The 14,365-nt window shown below is 41.6% G+C and overlaps 1 protein-coding gene across 1 annotated transcript in view; it reads right to left on the bottom strand.

Annotated features, from left to right (window-relative positions):
* The window catches only part of ZBTB20 (zinc finger and BTB domain containing 20), a 450,959-nt gene that overhangs the window by 18,966 nt on the left and 417,628 nt on the right, over positions 1–14,365 (bottom strand). The window contains exon 8 of the mRNA XM_008498352.2: positions 8,696–8,883. The gene's annotated coding sequence lies outside the window, so the exon portion shown is untranslated. The remainder of the gene's footprint in view (positions 1–8,695; positions 8,884–14,365) is intronic.

Below are 14,365 nucleotides of genomic sequence, written 5' to 3'. Positions count from 1 at the left end.
CCCTGACAGCAGACTGATTTCCAAAATCACCTACTTAGTTTTGACAGGAGAAGAAATATATGGCAGAAAACTTTAAAGTAATAAATGAAGGCAATAAACAAGAACACACCACTCATGGGTGGCTTGATATGATCAGATGGATCTGTAACACTGAATGCACACATTGTCAGTCCCAATGCTTTTATTTTTTCCCTCACACAGGGAAAAAGCCCTGGAATTACATGTATAAACAAGCAAACAGACACCAACAGGTGATACTAATACAATGCATGAAATTTATGTCTCAGGTCTGCCTTCAGGCACATTCTACCCACTGCTCAGCCAAAAATATTAGTGATAGCATCTAGGAGTTTTACTTGTGAATAGAGGGAACATGCCCTTTTTTTAAATGCTGCAGAGGATCAAAGCATGAGGTATTTTTGTTAATGTTGACATGGTTCCACAGACAGGCATGAAGCTGTGGGAAGAAGTCCCTTGGTCTGTTTTAATTTCCCCTATCACACCCCTTTTCAGGCAAAAATTGCTACTTTGTGTTTTTTTTCTCTGTGTAGCATCAATAAATTACACGTTATCACTCCTATCATCTAGTTATAAAGAGCCTTTCAAGATTTTTAATAGATGCACAATATTGCTACACTCACGTTTTCACTGGTTAAGAACTCAAAAATAGCTGTTGTGAGATTACTCTTAATTTATACTACTTCTCTCTTGCGGGCTTTCAAGAAGAAGCATTTCACCACATGTCACAGATTGATACAGAGTACATATTGTGCATCCCAGCCAGGCAGAGATCCTTTTCACTGTTTAGCACAACAAAACTGGGATGAGTAGGGGTTCTAGGATTTGTTTATCTTTTTTTCATCGGCGCAGTTAATTCCTCAAGGAGCCATTAGTGAGGACAGATTAACTAGAGATCTTGAATTCACTTTGAATTCCAGTTTCTGAGTGGTAAATGCATAAGACTAGATTTCATGTTATTTTAGTCTTGTAAATGACTCCATGGAAAATGAAAACAGTCATAGAAGAAGTAAATTGAAAGATGGCACAATGGCATTCCCTCTAGAAACAATAGTAATTGGTGTCCTTGGGAATTCAAATGCACAGAGCCAGCCAGAACATGTCGCTGTGGTCTTCTGTTCACCAGGCTGTGAAGCAAATAACTTGCTGCAAAAATTAAGGAGTTTAGTGGCTCTCTGATAACATACAACTGACTTTCACCTATGGAGTAGATCAAATACCACATTTCTTGTGGAAATACAATGATTTTCCTTCACAACATCTCCTAGTGTACTTTATAAACTTTAGTCTGAAACAGTAACTTGGTTTTATGTTTCAGGTTCTCTCCCAGTACCACGTTAAGGCTTCACTTCAAAAATGTTTTGAATGAAAGAGCTCTCTTTGTTCAGCTGAGAACAATACAAGAATTGTTTTGGTTTTCTCTAATTTGAATACTTCTCTGGCTCTACCTTGTTCTAAAGTTAGTGAATGGGGTCACAGCACAAATATTACATGGCTATCTACCATAGGTAAACAAGAGGAAACAGGAGAAAGTTATTAGGGATGCTTAGACAAAAAGAGCAAGAAGTTCCAGTGCTAGACAGATCACAGTGGTTAAAAGAAATAGAAGGTGACCAAGTATATTTTTATTTCTGTCACTTCAGAGCTGAATAGTTGCAACAAATCAGGCAACTAATCCACCAGTGCTTCTCAAAGCACAGAAAGTGTCTTCTTATAGCATGCAAAGGACTATTCAAGAAAGATGCAAGCACTGGGTTTTGCAGGACTTTAACAACACACAACAGGACAAAAAAAAAGATGCGGATGTAGCTGCTTTAGTTTCCCTCAAGTAAGAGCCACCTGTCAAACACTAGAAAATCTTTTGTTTGACTCTGATATATAATTCTGCAGACCATACTAGGGAAATGGTACATCTGGCTTCATCTTCTCACCCGATTAGGACAGAAAAGATGACAGCAGAAGTATGGGTGGTAAAGACTTGGAATAACAATGATTGGCATGATTACGTTTGCTCCTTCAAGCAGGGCATATCAAGTTGCATTGCTGGTATGTGCAACTTCAGCATAAACTGAAGCAGGCCAGATGTAAAACAGATTAAGTAGGGCAAAGAGTAAATTCAAAGTAAAAAAATCACCAAAGGTGTGAAGATAAATACTGTAATCAAACATCATTGAAACAAATCCATCAAAGAAAGCTTACAGGACAATGACTGGTGCCTAAGAAGCGCTCTAGATACGTGGGTTGATAGGCAAGTAGGCAGGTAGTAGACTCAGTTGGTAGCAGACTCACTACTGAACTGTGAAAGCAATAAAGGTAATCAAAGAGGTTACAAAAATTCTGCAATAGAGATGACATGGCTGCTTTAATTTTCAGAATGAAGGAAAATGGACGAATATAGCTCAAGGGGGAGAAGAGGAAAGCACTCTTCTGGGGACTGTTATTGGAAAAAAAACCCCACATACAAAACCAACCAAACAAATAAAACTCAAACAACAAAAGAGTACTAGAACATCTTAATACGTTGAATAGTGATAGATAGTAGTATGGTACTCATCAGTCACTCATTTGATGAGTGAAGCAGCTGAAACACTTATCCAATACATAAAGGCAGGATTTACTAGAAGACACAACTTAAAAGAATGATAATAAGAGTCTCTGGAGGGCAGACTAAAGACAGGAAGAGGAAAACTCAAAACCAGACTGCAGGTATCTCACTGAACAGTTACAGTATGTCTCACTGGCTGTAGCATGACTTACATACAGAAATATCACAATATTAATGACTCAGTCACCTCAAAATTTTAAGAATTTAGAAGCTATGGAACTGTAAAAAGCAGTAGAGACTTTCTATCCATTTCCTAGGTACCTAGAAAGAATAGATACACTGGGGACATATCTTTAAGTTCTCCCCTGAAACCATGAAAGCTCGAAACTTGCAAACAGAGTTGAAATTATGCATGCAATCACTGAGAGTTCTCTAAATGGACAGCAGTAAGAAAAACACCAAACATCACAAGAACTGACAACCTAGCATCAAGCCACTATTACAGGGTCACCAAATGAGAGTATCATCTTTTAGGATAATCAGACAAATTTTCAGAAGCACCTATATGTTACAAGTGTGATTTATACATAAGTGAAACTTAGGCTCCAAAATCACAGAGTTGCTTCTGAAAATATACTCACTGACTTTGTAACTGAAGCACCATATGCTATTAGTAATTTCTCATGAGAAGAAAAGCCCAAGAGACCAACCTGACAAAACTCACTTAGTGTACTGATTAAGAATATAGAGACCGGTTCCTATTAGTAGTACAGCATTTTACACAGCCAATTCTTCAGTGCATTGTGATGGCTCTTTCAACAGAGATACAGCAACCCCATCTTATAAATACCTGTACCTGTGCTTACTTCTGTCTCTACAGAATTCAAGCAAAATTCATCTGCTTTTTTGAAAACACAAGTCATTCCTGGCTGATGATTTCCACTTCTGTTTTGTAAGATTATCTCTGATAATCTTGCAGACAGAAATACAAACCTACAGGACACAGAATCCACTTATGACCTAAATAAAGAAGCATTTACTAAACAAATTTTCAGGCGTTCTGCAAGACAAAAGTATAATTCTCATTAAATCAGTATTTGAGGACTATGGATGTCCTTGCTTTCACTTTTGCTTGCTACAGAAATGGTCTGTATCATTATTATTATATCACCTAAAATAGGGATCTAAACATATATAATTTCTTACATCACCAAAAAGAACCTAAAAATATTCAGCTAACACATCCCATACATAAATTAGCAAAAATACAGATGAAATTACTATTGACATACTGACTGCCTCTGAAAATAAGGAAGTTGGTACAAACAGCCCCCCCCCCCCCCCTTCTGAGGGTAGAGATAATTTGAAAGCTCCAGAGTAGTTCCTAGGGAACTACAGTCCCAAATTACCAGAGGCAAAGGGAAGACCACAGTGGTGAAAAGTGTAACCATTCCCTCCCTGCCACAGAACCTCAAAGAGAACCACAGGAAACCCAAAACATAAAGGTGAGACGCAGCTACCTCCAGATCCATTTAGCCTCCTTATTCCAGGCAAACTGAAGTTGTTGATTCATGAGAAAGGAATCGTGGGTCCCTCTAGCTGCTCAGGAAAATGAAAACCCTGAGTGTTCTGTGGAGTTAGGGAACCTTGTGAGGTCCCCTCTCTGCCTTTCCCCATTATGCCGGAAAGTTATTTCAGCTACAAAAATCACAACTTAGTAGGAAAAAAAGAAAGCAGACTGCCTCAGAGTTCCCATCCTGTGAAAGCTAAAAAATGCTGGAATTGGACCAAGTCAGCCACGTCACTTGAGCATGTATGGACAAAGGGTTCAGATGTAGTCTATCACTGACAGTGTTTATAAAGTGAATTCTATTTAATGCATAAAACCTCCCCAGTTCCTTGGTAATACATAGTTTTAGAAAGTCCTCCCCCATATCAACATCTTGCCAATGATTGTTTCATGGGTTTTAAAAAAATTATCCATGCCTCACTTTCCCTCTCAGCTTTCATTCCCTACCAGAACATAAGTCTTTGCAAGAATTCTGTGTTCTCTAAAATAATAAAAAAATGCTTCAGCAGTTTTTCCAATTATTGTCCAACCTGACTATCAGTCCCATGGAAACTCTTTGCAAAGATGTTGCTTTTTCCTTGTCTGGAACAAACTCCTTCACAGATGGACCATCCAGTGTCTAAGAATAACTCTTTTAACTATCAATAGAGACAAAGAGATTCAGTTGCACTGTTCCCGTGGGATTTCTTTGAGTTTGGACACATCTGTCGAGATGCATACATCAGAGTTTGAATGAAGTTTTTGTCTGAGTGTATCTCTGAGAACTCTTGAAAGTTTCTGCCAAAATGATCTTATCTCTTGGCACTTGCAAATCATATAGCTATAGATGCTTTCTAAAGGGGTCGTGAAGCAAATGGCTTACACAGACCAAATAATTTTAAATACTGCCAAGTTCTGATGACTTCCCTTCCTCTCAGAACAACCTTTTGAAGCTTCACCTGAGCCAGTTCACCCTTCAGACTTGGACCCTATCAACTTGATGAGTTCTGCATCCATAAGCAAGAAAGTACACAGAAAACTGCAAACAGTACCAATCTCATATGCTTTCCTTTGCTTCCTTGTAACCTTCCAGAAACTGTGCCTCCATGCTTGTCCTTGTAGCCTTTTGCACAAACACCTTTCTTCTGGGTAAGCAGCTACATCTGCTTGTGACAGCTGAGTTGCTAGAGATATAACTCATTTGGAATCCTATCAGCTCACTCTGTGACTGAATTCCACATTAAAGTGGTGTTTTTTATCTAAGCCCTACATGAAGCTCAGGAAGCACTTCTTCTAACTTGTTTCTCCAATTGCTTTGCATGAGCTATAACTTCCCAAGACTGAAAGAGATGGGAACTGGACACAATGCATCCTGAGTTATGGATTTTGCTTCAAGGATTAGTCTGCACTGGAAATATAATGTTCAAATCCAGAGACCCAGAATCCAGTCCTACAAAGTTCTAAGTAATGGAATTGACTGGGAATAAGCAGCACCAGAAAATGCATGTGCAGCACTAGAGAATTAATCCTTATTTTAAATTGTGCATCACGTACAACTTTACCCAAATATTTTTTGCTATGTACTCATAGTATGCCAGTAAGACTGGCATTCAGACTACTGCTTAGGCTTTCTTCACCTCTGCCTTTTACAGATGAGGAGCAGATGGCTACCATAGGGTTTTTATTTCTTACGCTTGGAAAAACTATTTTGATCTGAATCATTCCAAAAGCACCTTGATTTTTTAAAGTAGACTGGTATCTGAATATTTCTCATAATAAATATGTGGTGGTGATTTCTGCCAAACAGTAGTGACTGTGCATGCAAAATGGTTAGTCAAGATTCTGAACTGATTTGAATAGGTGGACCATAAAATCCAAGCCTTTTTTCCGGATACATGAATGAGGGCTTATGGAACCATCTGTACATTATTACACTTTTCCAAGAACCAATATACCTTGCCATGCTGACTCTTTTTGGGTGTTTCTGATATTTTCAACAGAAATTCTTCTCAAACTTCCTTTCTGATCCTAGTTTTTAAGAACTTTAAATTGTTTACCATTCACTAGAAAACATCCTACCAAAATGAGGAATGTCCTTTGAAAATTAAATATAATTTGCCCAATGGAGGGGGTACTGGCAGTATGGCAGTCTGGGCAAGGGAGGAGAGGCAATGTTGTAGTGTCTAGGAGGTAGAAAAAAGGACAGAATGTGCTGCTGGCCCAAAGAAGTAATGCAACACCACAGGCCCAAAAGGTTGAGAGCAATGTAGCTCTGGGGGGGGGGAAGAGAAGGACAAAAGGAGGGATTCTAGGATGAGGGGAAAGAACCTGTCCAAAAGGAAGGGGAGGAAGGAGGTAAGCAGGAGTTTGTAATGACAAGGAAGCCCATTTTTAAATGTTGGGAGCCATAGATATGACTCTTTTGGGTCAATTAATGTATTCCAGCACTAAGGACTGAGGCAATATTAAAAAAAACCAAAAAACCCAAACAAAACACACATAGCACAGGAGATAGCTATAGTAAATATGCAGTAAATACTCATTATGCCTCATTTTTAGCTCATGTGAGAAACTGGCATTGCTTTTTTTGCAAAGGCATGCCAAACACTAATTACATGCGTACTGGCCCCAAACAAATCCAGCCTGATAAATGTTATATCATCATAAATAACAGGAGGTTTTGCTCTGGTTTCAAAGCACATGGAATCAACTAACAGGGATCAACAGCACAATATGTTGTACCATTTCTCAGATTTTTGAAGGACTGTATTTTGGGAACAATTACTGAGACAGGACAATATTAATGCTGACATTATTATTAAACTTCTTTTCTGAAAAAAACCCCATTTCAGTGTGAAAGGTGCATCTAATCGAGGTTTGCAGCTCATTCATATTGTTATTGTGAATTTAGTAAGAATGGAGGTGATTTGGGGACATAAAAAACATTGAGGTCTAAAAGACTGTCCACAAAACAGGTAGAGCATGAAGAGCTGCAGGCTCCACCTCCTACTACCCTCTGCCAATATTCTTCACCCCTGAACTTGGCCACCTCAGAAAGCAAAAGCAGGAGTTCATTCTCCAAGTTCCCTACAATCCCTGCTGGCCTCTGTCCTAAGGTTGCTTTCATGGGTTTCCATTTGTACTGTCAAAAAAAATCAGTGTGAGGTTTCAGATCCCATTTACTAATGAACTCTTTCATCTTTGTGAATGGGATAAAGAGATTCTTTGTTTGAAATAAGGATTTTTTTTTTCTCGTTATTCTGCTCATTTTTTGCATCTTTTCAGAAGCTTTCTGTTTTTAGAAAACAGTGCTAGACAAAACTGTCCCCCCTGTTTTAACAAAGAGCCTGACACCTCCAATTTGAAGAAAAATCTTGTTTATGCTAAATTGCATGCTGCCTGCTGCTCAATTGTTTCACATCTCTTTCCTCTCCCCAACTCATCAGGTGAGATTTAGCAAAGTCTCCCCAATGTTTACCAGCTCTATTAAAATCAAGATCTCTGGAAGAAGCTCATAATGAATAAAGTCAGAAGCCAAGAGCAATGAATTGCAGCTAAAGTGATTTTGATAGTGATGATCCTTATAACCCGGCTGCTTCCAAGCTTGGCCCCGAGGCAGGATTTTTAAATTAAAAAAAGAAAAGGATATACATACTTTTTAATCTGATTTTTTATTGTCATGCCCTGATTTTTTTTTATATAGGCCTTTTCAAAGTCTATTTGGCTTCTGAGCTCTTGAAACCCGATGTCATCATCTTTCCTTCTCCTTTTTTACCCCTTGTAAACTTTATAACATCCTAAAAACACTGCAGAAGAGGTAAACTACATACACTAAAACAAGTGAATTATGAGGTTCACATCACCCTGCACATTCTTGCCCAAAGATTTGCAGGCATGGATCACTGTGAAATGACAATGCTTTAAAGAGGTGACAGGCTAGGTTCTGACTTTCCAAAATCCAGTTTTAATGTTTTCTGCCTCCCTTATTTTCGTATTTTTTGACAAAATCAAAAAGAACATTTTTAAAAAGTCAATTAATACATGCTCAGTAATCTGAAAGTGGACACACTCAAAACAAGAGCCTTATACTGGTACATCACAGGCCTACGAAGACTTCCCAGACTCTCACAGACTGATCCTCTCTACAAAACACTCACCCCTTCCTTCATGGAAATACTTTACAATCCTGGGTGCCAGAACCAAACACTTGTTTACCCCCACTGCAATACAGCACAGCCTGAAAATCCCACCAGTAGATATACTTGGGTGATGAAAAGAACGTGACAACCTGGAGAGGAGTAACTGTTGGAAAGAGACGTTTGAGGGGACTTCTCTTTTTAATTTGTAAGAGACAGCAACTCTGACCAAGCTCTCACCTTCCCCTGGCTAATGGCATTATCATGATCATAAGGCAAAATGCTTTGTTTCAGTGGCAACTGCCAAAGTAGGGGAAAGGTAAGCTTCAAGGAAGTCCTGCTTGTGTCACTATGGAAGGAGCATCCAACTGGAAAACCTGGTCCACAGTAAGGAGCATGTTCTCAAGAAAACCCAGCGCAACCCAGCAGTGTTGTTGCTGTACTCACAATCAGATGACCCTGTGTGTGCGTGCAGGTTTGTTGGTGAATGTGGTGAGCGGATGAGAACCGGGCTCAGAGACCGAATAGCTTCAAGGTTCAGGCAGGGAAGGCCCGGCTTGGCGCTGCATGCACCCGTCTGAGTAATCTCATTCTCCTCAGACGCCTTCTGGTTTTCAGCTGTCTTGGGTTTCTTCCTGAAAATAAACAAAGAGACCTTTGAAGGGACTGACTGCATATTTGGGAAAAGGCATTTTTAGAATCTGTTAAAGATAACTTTCTTTCCCCACCAACAACCCTCCCCCCTCTCCTCTCTTTTCCCTTTCAGAGAAGGAGGCAGAGAAGACTTTCCTCCATGCTTCTTGTTTGGAAACAAGCTGCTCCTTGTTTTGACTCTGATGCAATGGCTCTGAGACTGTGTTATGGCAAGCAGGCCAAGCACGAAGCTCCTCATTCTGCCCCTACTGATGACACATAAAATGAAACTCTTCCCAGTGATTTAGACAGTCAGAGCTCCATTTGACAAATATTAACCAAAACTGTAGCATTCTGAATAGAGTTTTACAGAAGTGTATTAGAATTGTCTGAATGCAAATAAATATGCAAGCTTCCAGTTCAAGACTAATCAGCACAGAGAGTCACTTTGTAGGGAAAGGCATTGAAGCAATTTTGAGATGCAGAGGTCATCTCAGTAAAGCATGAAGATTTGGAGGTTGAAACAACAAGCTATGAGCACAATGCATGAGAGCTCTCAAGAACTCCCTATCCAGGACCTCTGAGCAGTTTGTAAACACAAGGAATTAAGTCTCAGAGGAACAATAAGCAGGTAGTTAATCACCATTTTTGTTTCACAGACGAAAAACTGAGGCACAAAGAAAAGTAGTGGGCTTTGAATTACACAGTGAGCACAGTACAAGGAGGCAAGCACCCATACCTCATGGTTTACTCTTCATTTTACAGGTTAAGGCACTCCCTCCTCTGCTCCCTGGGGCAGGTTCCTACCCAGCCATCTCAAGCCACTGCCTCCAGGTAGGCACACTGCTACCCTGGGGAGGCTGAAGCTGTCCAAATAAAATGCTGCTGGCACCCAAGGCATGAGCAGCGGTCGCCTTGAGAGCAGGCCCTTCTTGAGGTGGCACCTTGAGCCACCAGGCAACCGTAACTTTGGAGCAGCACCTGGCCATGGTAGACCCAGAGCGTGGAGGTGCTGCTGGAGCCATGGAGGCTCTGTCTTGCATCCACCCAGGCCCCACAGTGGAGTGAGGTGGAGTCCTCATCTGCTTGCAGAGTTCCTCTTGACAGGGACAGGCTTTCTCGTCTCGAAGGTCCAAGGCAGGAGCCCGATCCCCCTGCATCCCACCTAGGCCGGTGTGGGGCTGACACACCAAAACGTGATTTTTTTTGAGGACTGCAGCGGCCTCTCAATTTTTAAACACCCCGATCTTACAGCGAGAAAAGCCCCGTTCCCTCGAGGCTGAGGGGGACGAGGAGCGGAGCCGATCGCCTGGCCGAGGGAGGGAGAGAGCAGAGCTCTTGGCCCGGGCCGCTTACATAAAGGCGTTATGTAAGGGCGGCACGCCCGGCCGGGGGCAGGGCCCGCCACCGACGCCATTTCCCAACGGCCGCCGTCGGGGGGCAGCAACCGCCTGGGCCCAACCCGGCCCGGCCGCACACCCTGCCCCGCTCAAGGGCCCTGCTCCACGCCCCGCGCCTGGAGCGGTGTCCCTCCGGCAGGAGAGGCGGGAAAATGCTTGTAATTATAATTAAACACGGAAAAAAAGCCAAAAAAACCCACAAAACGAACCAAAACCAAGCACAGAACAAAATAAAGAAACTCTTCCTCCATCAAAGGCCCTTCGGGAGGTGCTGGGCGCCTGGTCACTCACGCCTGCCTCGGGCTGCCCAGCGCTGAGGGGATGCCCTGGGACAGCGAAAAAAGCAGAAAAAGGCAGTGGGTCCCTGATGCACGGGTTTTCAGGGTGCTGATCTCTGCAGGGGAACCACCGCCCATGTAGAGAGGGTCTCACTGACAGCCCTGCCGCTGCTGGCAGCTTTGAGGGGTTTTTGGACTTCTCTGGTCTAAAATTCCCCACGCCGTGCAACTGACAGTACTGCTGCTGTACGCTCCATGTACATAATCAATATGACCAAAATATACCATGCTTAAGTCTAATCTGTTTCAAATCAATAGGAGATGACTAAATGAACCTTACTTAATATTGCAGAGGTACAGCAAAGGGCTGAACTGCTTTAGTCTGTTTTAAATGGAAGGAAAATCAAACCATTAAAAACTGTGTATTTTTTTTTCCTTCTAGAGTGAACAGAACATCTCTTCACTCCAAGCTCGGGCATCCTTCTGTCTGCTCCCCATGCTGTGAATGGGTTCCATCTCTTGCTAGGCAGATGAGTATTTATGAGACACAGAACTTGCCCACGGGCACATACATTTTAAAGTATGTGGACTGTATATGTTTTCTTTGTAAAAGTCTGTGTCAATCCTTGGCGTACAAACCGTCACACCTTCACACGCGTCACTTGCAGATCCCACAAGTTTCCCATGTGCAGCCAGCATGCACCAGGGGCTGCAGGGAATCTGTGTGTAAAACAGTGAGTTTTTTACAGCATTACTACCCAAAAATTTTTCTGACAGCATGACTTTTTTTCCAGGCAGCAGAGGATATATGTGGGGTTAGACTGGATACACAGAGTAATGACATCCCTCGTGCCTGGAAGCTGAACTGCTGCATTTAAGGTCTGTTTTCAGCTCAGAGTTAGAACACAAGTTACATGTTTGGAATACAACCTCTGACTTCATCTCTACCCACACAGAAAGCCACCTCTCCTGGGCTGGACACTGGTTATTTGCATGGTAGGGGCTCAGTAAGAGTAAGCACAACTTGTCAGCTGCTAGAACAGCCCCTGATGTGTTTTTAGACCAAGCACTGACTGATGCTTCATTGTGTGGCTGACCCTGCCTGTGCCTCCCAGGCCTTTAAAGCGCATTAGAGGGACAGGTAAATAACTTAGCAACAGGTAGTGACACCATCAAGTTTGTGCACAGTATTCCCTGCTTCTTCCTTTCCAAACCCATTTATTTTCTGCTTTGCTCTTAAGGCTGACACTGCTTCTAAGATGCTTTTGTGTCACTGCTTTGTCACCGGGTAAGGGACACAACAGTCAGCTAAGGATCTAATGAAAACTCAATAAACGAAAATCCTGGGGATGCTGTGGTCAAAACCCCCTATGAAGAAACTCAAAGTTCCTCCCCAAGGAACATATCTACAAGATATGAAAGGCCAATGGGCAAAGCCAGAAAAATACTGCTGCTGCTCTAAGTATATTGCTATCCTTTCATTCTACTTTATCACCTATATCAAAAGCTCCTCTTGGTATGAACTTCACGAATATATTCTAATTAAATATTCTTACATTCACTTACATAGTCTACTTCTATTCCTATCTCATTGCTATAGCTTTCTCAGGGAGAGTTGTTAAGCACTGGATCGGGTTGTGGCATCTCCATCCTTGGAGATTTTCAAAACTTAATTGAACAAGGCCCTCAGTAACCTAATCCAACTTGGAAGTCAGCCCTGCTCTGAGCAGGGAATTGGACTAGAGACCACCAGAGGACACTTCCAACCTAATTTTTTTTCTGATTGCACTCTTCTAAGAACACTTCCATCAGCAAGCCCTCTAATAGATCCCCCCATTCCAGAAGGTAAAATGGCACAGTAGATGAGGCAGAATATGACTTGTGATAGCTATGTAAGAAAAATCTGAAAGCACCAGGGCAGAAGCAAGAATGATCAAATAATAAACATTGATCATGGAACATTCCCAAACTGTACCTATTTATCTACAATCCCTGGGCTTCACTGATTGCCAGTCCTGAGTGTTTATTTCAGTAGTAAGGGTCAATCTACTTTGCTAGTTTAGTTCACATGTTTATGTTCTTCTCTACAGACTAATCCTGGGAACAAGAAGTTTGCTATTTACTTGTAAGTAACAGCAATAGAAGTTGCAACTTCTTTGCAAAAGACTTGGGAATGCGTCCTTCAAGCAAAGAGCTCCCAGTCTCATCTCCTGTTATCTCTGAACTTTTTTTCTACATGCAGCTGGGGTGTATAACAAGTCCTTCCAAATGCTGCACTCATTCTTAAAACTATCAGAGGGCCATCATCATCTTTGCCTTTTGTGAAAGACAGCAGAAGGCCAGCATAGCACAGCGATGGCACTTCTGTAAATGGACCTGATGCACAGACTTCAGTAAGTTCAGGACAGAAAAGATGCTGAATTTTCTAAGCTAATCTGAGAATTCACTGCAGAATTCATATTTGCTATTGATGTAGAAGAGATTTGTCCAGTCCTAAACATCATACATACTCCATCTCTCTCTATTTTCTGACCTATAGCCAGGTAGGTTTTTTTTGTTGGTATTCACTTTCAACCTTTCCTTATGTTTATCATGTTGCTTTTCATTATGTTCATTTACATCACTTAAAATATATTATCTTCTTTCTTGTGTGCTTTTCAGTACCTATTATCTGGCTAACTGCATCTACTGTCGCCCCTGAATTGAGGACCTCTCAGCTCATGTGTATAGCAAGTTGTATAATCATTGCCATATTTTTATTTTTATTTTTCTGTCAGTATTGTCATTGCAGTGAGGCATTCTCTCCCTCAAATGTACCTTAACTTCATCATACAGCAAGGTCTTAAACGGTGGCCAACTCACAATGCTGCAGCAACTGCAGTGATGTGGACATTGCCTGCAGAACAGAATTGGCTTCTTTCTGTTTAATTTGAAAGCAGAATGGATAATATTTTGGATGTTCAAACCTTAAAGCTATCTAGAAACTAATTGCTACCTCTGAGCTTTGGAATGCCTTTAAAACCCCTGCTACAACTCTCCCTTTTTGTCACTGTTGCTTTCAGCCTTCTCTCCCCTGGCCCTCCACTTGCTCTCCCTCACGATTACTTTGCATGTGCCTCCCTTGCAATCTTAAGTATCTGAGACTGGAATGAATTTCCCCTCGGTCAGTCAGTATGTTCTCACAGCAGGGCCACCAAACCAGGTCTCTGTCAAAACCAGGCAATGTCTGTTGTAGTTCTCATACAGCAGCAGTAACCAATGCTTGAACCTTCCCTTGCACAGGGAACAGCTCTCTGTCCTGTGGAGACACCAGGTTAGCAATGAACAAATTAGCTCAGCTATGGGAACCAGTGTAGCTGCACAGAACCCAGAGTAGCATCCTGGCTCTCAGGAGAAGCTATGATAATGTGACTGTACAAGAATAATAATACATAATGAACAATAATGAGGCAGTTTTCAGCCTCTGAATACAGGGAGGGCTGGGTCACCAACCAGACCTTTGTTCATCACATACTAAACAGCATGGAGGGAACACACCCCAGGGTTGCTGATACCACAAGTGCTACTGCTGGCTGAGACTGCCCACCCATGTTCCCAGCATTATTTCTCCTCCTCACAGATACAGAACCAGCTTCTATTAAGTGCCATCAGGTCAGAGATGCCAGTAATGCCCAAGTACTGCACTCAAGTGGCTGGTGTACAGCTTGTCTGTAACCTTCATAATTCACAGGGACAGTATATAATTAAAAAAGAACAAAAACAAAACAGCTTTTCAGATCCTAAAAATATCAGAGTGTGAAAATAGT

The sequence above is a fragment of the Calypte anna genome, chromosome 1 (genome assembly GCF_003957555.1).
Source record: "Calypte anna isolate BGI_N300 chromosome 1, bCalAnn1_v1.p, whole genome shotgun sequence".
Lineage (NCBI taxonomy): Eukaryota > Metazoa > Chordata > Aves > Apodiformes > Trochilidae > Calypte > Calypte anna.
This window is presented reverse-complemented; position numbering and strand designations above follow the sequence as displayed.